The sequence below is a fragment of the Kogia breviceps genome, chromosome 1 (assembly GCF_026419965.1).
Source record: "Kogia breviceps isolate mKogBre1 chromosome 1, mKogBre1 haplotype 1, whole genome shotgun sequence".
Classification (NCBI taxonomy): Eukaryota; Metazoa; Chordata; class Mammalia; order Artiodactyla; family Physeteridae; genus Kogia; species Kogia breviceps.
This window is the reverse complement of record NC_081310.1, coordinates 11473191-11483596: the sequence shown is the minus strand read 5'-3', so window position 1 is coordinate 11483596 and position 10406 is coordinate 11473191. Positions and strand designations below refer to the sequence as shown.

Here is a 10406-nt window from a genome sequence, read left to right as displayed (position 1 = left end):
AATTCATACTTATTTATAAATATTTCATGTATGTAAAATTATATAATGATCTGATGCACACATTTATAAAAATCATTGCATTAATTTCCCATGGTGGCTATAACAAATTACCACAAATTTTATGGCTTAAACAACACAAATGTATTCTCTTATGGTTCTGGAGGCCAGAGTCTATATGTGTTTCACTGGGATGACATCAGTGTCAGCAGCACCATGGTCCCTCTGGAGATTCTAGGAGAGAATACATTTTCTTGCCTCGTTCAGCCTCTGGAAGCTGCTCTTCATTGCTTGACTCATGTCACTACATCACACCACATTTTTCTCCTGCTTCCATGGTCACATGGTCTTTTTCCTCTTCTGTCTTCAAGTCTCGCTCTGCCTCCCTCTCCTAAGCACAATTGTGATCATGTGTATGGCTCACCTTGATGATCCGAGATGAGGCCGCCACATCAAGATCCTTAATCACACCTATGAAGTCCTGGCTACCATCTAAGATCACACTCACAGATTCCAGGAGTCAGGACCTGGGAGCTTTGGGGACTAATATTCAGCCTATCACAATCATCTTCTTGAGGAGGGAGATGGGACAAAACCAAACTAAGGAACAAAAAATTACCAAAAGACTTAAAGAACTCTCTACCAATCACTTCTAACTTTTTAATTCAACTTTATCTTAATTTAGTGGATCATGTAAGGTAAGCATATAAATGAATTATTTTATGATATCATTGACCAATTTTCCAGCAATCTTAATAATCGCTCATCACTGACACAAACAAGTATACTTGCATAGTAGTCTTTCTATTTTTGTGGCTTAGTTTTGGCTTGGAATTTAAAGTCAAGGATCTGACTGTGAATACTTTTTCCAGGCTTGATTTCCTTCAAATTTTCTTGTTATTGTAAAGAACAGGGTCTTTCATCTTTACTTGCCTTTGCTCATCAAGTTTCATCTGCATGATTAAATTTACCTTTTCCCTGTTCCAGCTTGAAGAAATTTTACCCCTCCTTTAAAGCTGCAGCTGACATGCCTATTCTCCAGATGTATCACCGTTCTCTTTTGTGTTATTAGATGCTTAAAGCACATAGCTTACCTTGCTTTTTATTAGTCTAAGGTTACAAAAAATGCATGCTCTAAGACAGGTTTGGATTCAGACTCCACCACTTATTAGGTGTGAGATCTTGGGAAAATTATTTTTCCTTGTTATGTCCTATTTTCCCTAACCATAAAAGGATGCAATTAATGACCCCCCCCACGTACTTCATATATAAATAATAAATAAAATAATCTACTTAAATTAAATCTACTTACTTTCACCTACTACCTATAAATAGCAAGCTTCCAATACACACTTTCTATTCCTTTACTACTTTCTATATTCATTTTCATTATTATTTAGATGAGATTCCTGTCATCAGGGCCCACAGGAATGACTTGCGAAATCCTCAGATACCAATTACTTAATGAACTTATATTCAATTCATCTAATACCCATATCCCTTTAACATGTCCATTTTATTTATTTTTTTCTGTTTGTTTTTTGCAAATGTTCATAGCAGCTTAATTCATATTTTCCCAAAATTGGAAACAAAATGTTCATTAACAGGAGAATAGCTAAACAAATTGTGGTACATTCACACAATGGAATACTACTCAGCAATAAAAAGAAATACATGGTTCAACCTCTCAAAACTTTATACTAATGAAAGCATTAAGTGATTCCGTTTAGTTTCAGAGCTGGGGGTGGGGAGGGAAACCCTAGTCATTGGTGAAAAAATATGGATAGTAGTTAAACTATCAACTAAAGTAGGGTAGTGCTTTGTTGCTTAGGTAGGGGTATAAGGGAATCTGCCTTTGTCCTGATATGGCTGTGGGCTAAAAGTATCCATTTTCAAAATTGTAGTTCAGATGTGTGTATTTCAATTTTATAAATCTTACCTAATAACAGCTGTGTATAGCAGACAGATGAATGTACCAAAGCAGAACTGAGGACTATCGAAGCTAGGGTGTGAAGGTTCAAGGTACTATTTTTTTATATATACATCCAATTAAGATGTTTAATTACACATCTCGACCTATTTTTATGGGCTCCTAGCTCGCGTACCCAACAGCATATTGGACATCTCTTGACACTACCAGTGGTTTTCTTCCAATCTTAGTCACATAACAGATCTCAATGACCCTGCCCCAATTTCATCCTAGGTTTCTGGTTTGAACAACTCAGGAAAATGCTGGATTGCAAGAAGTGGTCTGAAGAGGGTTCAGTTTGGGGGTAAAAATTGACACTTGTCATCTTGTAAAGGACTAACAAAGTGGACCCTAAGGGGCAAACGTACGTGGGAAGAAACTAGAAAAGTAAAACAAACTGATGCTGAGCAACAGTGGACATGCTTGCAGTGAACTCAGTTACACAGTCTCTGAAGGTAGGAATGGGTGGATGGAATCCAAAGGACCAATACTTCTTCCATTATGACAAAAAGGGTAGATGAGAATGTAAAGTTTGAAGGTGGGTAGCCAGGAAATGGTGAGTTATCTGACTAGGACAATAAAAGCCTTTTATCTTTCATAGTGTGATACCACATTTACCATATTTTTCAGATTATGTCCCCGAATCTGATTAACACCAAGTGTCTGCCAAACTCGGTTACCTGTTCATGTAAAAGAATCTGGTGCTGTAGGTATTTCACACATATGTAACAACCTGTTTTTCTACGATCAACCCTTTTTAACTCAGACTTTGGACAATATTCTGATAAGCTTATTCTGAGAAAGATCCAAATACACATTTTTATAAGATTCCAGTCTTTAGCTTATTGTAGACCAGACTGAAGAACTGAAATTATGCCTGATGATGAGATATGTACCTGCATGGCACAATGATCAAAAACTTTTAACTCTCTTCTAGTTAATAGAAATAAACATGAATTAAACTCTGCCCCACCCCACCATCAAGAGCCTATTTCATAATAAATGTTAGACTATTCCACCTCCAAACTTTTCACTTTTCTAGCTCCAAACTCTAGCATTCTTATTCTTACTACTTATACCCTTTCTACTCTGTGATATCCTGGTATATAGCCCGGATGATTTCCTTTGAGCTTCAGATATGAAGCCACTAACAAAAAAATGTTTAAATCTGTTCTCCCAGGAGCTTAACGGTCTTATCATTATGACAGCTCCCATAAATCTTAAAAAAAGATCATTAAATGCTGATTTACTCAATTAATTATAAAAACTTTAAATGTTTAGTATTTGGTCATGTATACTATTTTAAAAAATACATCAACAGAAAACTTTCTGAATGTCACTAGACAATGAATTAAGCAAACCTTTACTGAAGCTTAAATTATGGTACAGAAATACATTTCAACTGATTTAAGTCCAACACCATGAAGAGAGAAATTATGGCACCAAAATTTTCCCTCCTCTATCATACACACTAGGATTAATTTAGATTACTATTCAATCTATAGTTTTCATTTTTCTAGGCTTTGTTCCATACAAATTTGTGCAGTTTTTCAACATTAAATAGAAATCTGAAATCTATTAAGGGTGTGGGGGGGTCAGACCTCAAGCCAATAAATGTTCATCAAATCTACGGGAACACTGTTCAAGAACAAAATCCACTTTGAGCATTGGTCCTCATAATAACACCAAAGCATTAGGTACTGTGCGCTAATTACAGAATTGGACTGATCCATTGATTGAAAGCTTCTTCAATGTAGCTTTGAATCAACATGTTTAAAAGTCAAAAGTGTTCCAACCACTTGATTTCAAACAAAGTAGAATTTATGTTTAGAAGCACTAAAAAAAAAAAAAAAAAAAAAAAAACGTGTTTCATTTATAAATACAAAAACGTCACTGCATCAATCCAGAAAGAATCAAAAATTGTTTGAGGACAAGAAGAAATACAAAATTGAGGTAACTTTCCTATTTTCTCGACTGCTTAGATGTCCGTATTAGGAAATACAGCTAAAAGATGCCAACTCTTTTAAGCCTGTATTTCTAGTCATTTCCCATTGACCATTTTGGAATTTTGTATGTTATGTTTTATGGATAGCATCCTGCTTCACTGTGTAGTATGTCTGAATAAGCTGAATAGTTCTCATTCATCACTTGATGTTACTCCATGGTGAAAGAAATACCAGGAAGAGGAACCGTCACAACACTATCACATGCATCACAGAGTCACAGAGGTTGCTAAGTCACAAGATGGCAAAGACATCGATTCTGCTTTAAACCAAAGTTTATGACATATCCTTAATAGAAATCAGTGGAAATGGCTACGAAAGTAAAAGTTAGGGTGAATCATCTGAGCTGACTTGACTTGTTGAATCCAATACAACCTTTATCTTAAATCTCTTTGCTAACAAATTTAGTGATAATTCTTTTATACTACCACTTAGCAAGTTAATAAAGGCATGGTTCTCATGAGGAGCTCACCTCATTTAACGGGGGGCACAGAATGGCATACGGTTTCCATACGGTTCTGCCAATATTCCGTAGTATCAATCCACTCCTTCTTTGCTAATCAACGCCAGCTTATTCCAAAAGAGCTCATGGTAACGAAAAATGCCAAACTCCCTTGACCTTAAAAGGAAATTAAGCCCAGGGTCCATCGCCCCATTCCCCCTCTAGGGTATATAAGGTTAGTGTAAACCCACAGTGTAACAGTGTATTGCTTTATGGAGGGGGTGTGGTTGGGAGGGAGACACTATGGTGAGGAACGAATCAATTAAAGTCACACAAGTATAGGAAGCAGTGAGATAGTAATACACAAAATGGATAACTGCGGTCATTTTCTTAGAGGACTCGACTCGTGGAAGAAGAACTTTGGTGCTGGAAACACATCTGTATGAAGTAGAAATTTGTTTCAATAACATTAGTAGAGAATATGTTCTAGAAAGTGGAGGTAACTAGATGCAAAATCCTGGTAGCAATTTAATAGAACAGTCCCAGATGGCTAGGCTGAGGCCAACACCTAATGAGGACGAAAGCCTTGTTTGTGGGGAATTTTGGATGATACCTGGAGAAATATTACACTGTGCGTAAACCAAATTGAATTGTTTTCACAAGTGTTGTAAAGTTTCATATAGTAAAAGGTTTTTTCTACATGCACTTCAATTTCACAGCAAAAATGGCATGGGATACCTAAACACAGAAGAGAGCATTCATGCAAGATATCTAACTCCTTGATATAATATGCATACAATTCAAAATGATTACACTATCATCACATCTAGAGCTTTCTGCAACTACAAGGTGGTGGTTATGGAAAGCATGGCCCTTGCTATCAATAGCTAAAAAGCAGCCACAACCTTCTTCTATGTGTGTTCTCTTTTTGTGTTTTTTCTTAATCAACTCTGCTGTTGTTGCTGCTTTTAGCAAAACTGGTAAAAACAAAAGTGTAATCATTGAACATAGCGCTCTGGCAATCAAGAGGTTTAAAACCTTCAATCTTCTGGGGCAAAGAAAGCACTGTGAGACATTTAGAACTCTGATTTACAAACACGGTGGCCACAAATTTTCCTGGCTTGAAGACTTCCACAACTTTCCTTATCAGGTCATCATAAGAGATCTGACTTAAGTTTGTTTCAAGCTAACATAAGAAAATTCTGGCTCTGGAGTGATGTGAATAGTCCAATAAATTCCATCCGATTTCATTCCATTCATTGAATACCCACAAGGATTGAACAGTGTGGCATCAATGACAGAATCTGGCATCAGGTCACGAATTCCACTCTCACGAATGACATCCTTTGCAGTAACACCATCTTTCACGTAGAACTGGTCCATAACTGCTGGGTCAGGCTCACTCATCAGAATTTCCAGGGTTTGATCTGGCTGATCGATTACCCGACTCTCTGGGAAATCCAAAGTATACAAGTACCAACAATCAGAATTCATGCGTCCCATACAATATGATGCTCCGTTTGGGAAAACTGCATTAAGAAACTCTATTTCTTCCTGGAAATTTCGGTGTGGGTACCCTTGGCGAAGCGGCTTCATGAAATTCTTAGGAGAATAAAAGAAGCTTTGACTTGAGTCAAACCCACTGGAATCCCTAGCAAGTTTCAACAGGGGAACCAGTGCTTTCAGCAAGAGGGTGGTACCACATGTCTTCAAAATGAAACATCTCTTGGAGACAAACATGCTACTCTGGCTGAGTACACAAGCTTCCTGCGTGTCAGTTTTTGTCACACTTATGATTGAACATTGCACATCCTTCAAAAGTATGTCCCACTCGGATCTTGGGATGATGCGAAGATCCCCAGATCCTTGGTTTGCGCCGGGTTGCTGCCTGGAGAACCAAACCTCCAGGAGCTACTCGGTCCCTTCGAAAAAATATGCAGCTTCCATCACCGTGAGACTAGCGAACAACCAAGAACCACAGAAAATCAACTAAATTAAATCTCTTCTCCCGCCGCTGCCGCCACTGCTGAGGATTGTTCCAGCTGTGTTACTAAAGTGCAGGTTCCTTTTTTGCTATAATTTTACATTAACTTGTTTTTTAAAGGGTTAATAAAATTTTCCCGGCTTTTTTTTTTTTCCCCGTGAGCAAAAGTTGAACGTGAGTCTCTTGGAAATAGAGGCAGATACAGCTCAGTCTCTTGCAGTCCGCTGTTTCCCCGTTAGAGAGAGTAGAGCGAGCGATAGCTAATGTCGCCGGCCATACTGTGGGAGCCTAACGTGTCCATTTTATAAAATAATCATAAACTTTAGAAAGCACAACCTTTCTCTATTCTTAGTTTATCTTTATAACCTAAAGTCATATAACTTCTCTATTTCTAAGTGCCTCACTGCTAATACACCTTCCTAATAAATTATATAACCCATCATCAATTGTATTCATCAAGGAAAAATATGTAACTATGTAGGTTAGAATTTAGCTTATCACATAAATCTTTTGTTTACCCAAACACACTTCAGTCAAGTCTCACTTGACTCCCCTATTTATATGCATTCAGAAAATGAATTATAAGACTGTGTTCTAAAGCCAAACATTTACAAACAAGTTTTCTTGCTGGATGAACACAATAGGTTGACTGGTTGAATTTTTACTCTCAAATAATTGTGGGAGTTGATTTTTTCCTAAAATCATACTGAATTAATGGCATATTTTAGCATTGTAGTCAAATATACCACCGACCACACTCCTTCACCTAAAGTTCTCCTATCTTGTTATATTTTTTTCACAGATACAGCACTTTGTATATTTCATTTTGATTTATTGTCTGGCAAAATATATTTTTTTGTCAAAACTCCCTGTCATATATATTTTTCTTTTGCTTTTCCAGTGTAGATTAAAAGAAAAAAAAAAAAAATCCCCAGACTAAAAAGCCAGCTCCAGGTATCATATAACTTCTATGACTAAAAAGTCTAGATAATTTGCTTGTTTTCCCAGTGAAGGGGGCAGGCAGCCAAAGCTCACAACCAAAATTAGTTCCCAATTTAGTGTTCGATGTCATTTCCCAAGGACCAGAATGAAAGATGAGACATTGGACACGTTAACTCTGAGGAAAATTATCACTTCACCTTGTATAGGGCGTCTTTACTGGATGGAATCAGAGGAGATAAATCATCTGTCCCTATGACAGATCTGCATGTCATCGAGGGGAAAGATGTCCCCTAGTGAGAGGGCAGGCACTGTCTGAGTTTCCCTCAGGTTATAACCAGATATATTTTGTGCCTCAAAATAATTATAGAAATTTGAAACTGGAGATGATGTACGCAGGACACACTTCCCAAGTCTATGTTTCCAAATGACATTTTAAGTGTATGTATATAAATACAAATAGGAATGCATTCACATTTGTGAACTGCATATACCCTTGAAACTGTTACTGGGTAAAGAAAATATTTACTGAAAGCTTACTATGATCAGGCATCATAGTGGCTTGTGGTCATTAACCTAAGTAAACACATATGCCCAAGTAAGATTCATGGGGTGTTTTGTCCCTCAAATTTTCCTGCAGAAAGCAGGAAATCAGCTTATATTTAAATACCTACAAAGGTGGGCAAATTATAGTCAAATCTCTAACATAATTTATTTTGAAATCTAAAGTGCTTTTGGGAAAAGGTACATTAACTAGAAATGAAATCACTCCTCATCACATTTTAGATACATAGAGAGGTGACCTCGTGGAAGTGCAAATGATGGAGGCAAAGATATTTTATTCAGACTTCGTGTTTATTCCTGTGCTACGGCATTGCAATTGAGAGATTTGGTTGCGGTTTTAATAGAGGATTTTAAAAAGTAGTAGAGAACATGTTAATGGCGAAGTTGAATACATGCCTTCAGAAATGATAATTAGCCCAAATGTTCAATGAATGAGTCTTTGTGACTTGAGATAAAATACTTAATGGCAGCATAATGATCATTTAAAAAGGGCTCTAGCTCTCATTTTTGAAGGAAGTCAAAGTCTAAACTGCTAGATAACTCAACACTAGCTCTAGATTTAATAAAGTTAAAGCTATATGAGCTGCTAGAAACCAAAAAAAGTGGCTCTAGTATTATAAAGTTAAAGCTATGCTATAAGGTATCTAAATAAAATATTTATATTCTTCTAAAATCCTATTCTAGTTCGGCCCCAAAAAATCCTTTTGAAATCATCTTATAAAATAGGGACTCAATCACCTTATACTTCTGGTTACTGATATTTATTAAAATGCATTATAAAAATGAAACTTTAAAAATAAATTAATGCCCCCATGCAAAACTTTATGTAATTCTTTAAAAATTACACTATCTCAGGACTTCCCTGGTGGTCCAGTGGTTAATACTCTGTACTTCTATTGCAGGGGATAGGGCTTTGGTCCCTAGTTGGGGAACTAAGATTCCCACATGGCACATGGCAAAAAAATAAAAAAACAAAAATTACACTATCTCTAACATGGAATAATACATTTTTAATTAAGAAATTAAAATAAGTCAAAATAGACATTTGTGTTTACTCTTCCGAAGAAAATCAAACACGATAAGCCTATCTGTGATTTTTCTACAAGATTTTATTAGATCTCTTCTTTTAGCTCATAGTAATAATAGATCAGGGCTCATTGATCACTTGTTTATTCATCATGCATGTATTGAGCACATCCTCTTGCCTGGGTCTTGCACTGGACACAAGATGTAAAAGGGTAAACAAAGCAGACTTGTCATTTCAGAGCTTGAATTGTAGTGATCACAGACTTAGCTCATATTGTTGATTAAGACTGTTGTAACTAGAACATGTCATATGAGCCAGCCAGAGGAAAGTACAAACTTGGACCAGTTAGATTAGCAGGAAAAAGGAAATGATGAGATGCTCAAAAGCCAAGACCAGGCAGGCCATCAACACAGAAAGGACTGCACCAGTTTCAATCAAAATAATCTGGATTTATGGATTATGATTTAGAGTGCATATTAATTTCAATACAACTGATAGAAGGCTGTAAATTAGGCAATGGCTCAAAAATTATCTAGGAGAAAATACATTTGCTGGCTCTCTGTCTTCTAAGGGTAAAGCAAAAACTCCATCTGATCTCATTCACACATTCATTTCTTCATTCTCTTGTCCATTTATTCGTCAAAAATGCATTGAACACCCTGTATATACCTGGAATTCTTCTTTTTAATGGGCATAGAATGTTAAAGTAAAGAATCCCTGCCCTCATGGAATTCACAGTCTACTAGAGAAATAAAGATAACAAATATGCCATACATTTATAATATAGTAATTATTTGTAAATCTATAAAGATAGAGATTATGTACAGCATGACTTTTATACATAGGTATAGATGGTTTGTTGTCTATATCCATATCTCTCTATATTTCTCTTTATCTGTAGAAACATACAGAAATAATAAAAAAGAAAGCTGGGATATAAAATGATAAGAGATGAAGTGGAGAGTTAGAAGGTTTATGAGTCTTTTCCTACTCATTTTTGAAATAAGCTTTTTTTTTCCTAGAAATCTTTGACATGATACTACACATGTTTCCAGTTTCTCAAACACCCTACTCTCCCCCTGCCTCCTCCATGCCTTTAAATATCTTGCTCTTTCAACTTGGATGCTGTTCCCAAAGTTCGTTGAGACTGAAAACAAAACACCTGACTTTTACTTCAAAGCCGTGGTTAACATGACACCCTCTTTAATGTGTCCTTTCATCCAGGCAGGTTTAGCTCCTCCTTCCTCAGTGGTGCCTGAGAGCCCTAAAACATGCTCTTCAGTCCCAGTACTTGACTGCCAAAAGAATTCCCCAACTCACCCTTCAAAATTAAAACAAAATAACTTTTTGAATGTTGCTAAATATTTATTGATTGCCTAACATCATCAAGTTCTCTATCAGATGTTTTTTCTTTCCATTATGTGAATTCTTAAGCCAACAAACACATGAAAGAATGCTCATCATCATTAATCATTAGAGAA

General features: G+C 36.4%; 1 pseudogene; it reads right to left on the bottom strand.

The window, feature by feature from the left end:
* Positions 1-5351: 5351 nt before the first annotated feature.
* LOC131742286 (S-adenosylmethionine decarboxylase proenzyme pseudogene) lies at positions 5352-6471 on the bottom strand (annotated as a pseudogene).
* Positions 6472-10406: the final 3935 nt, after the last annotated feature.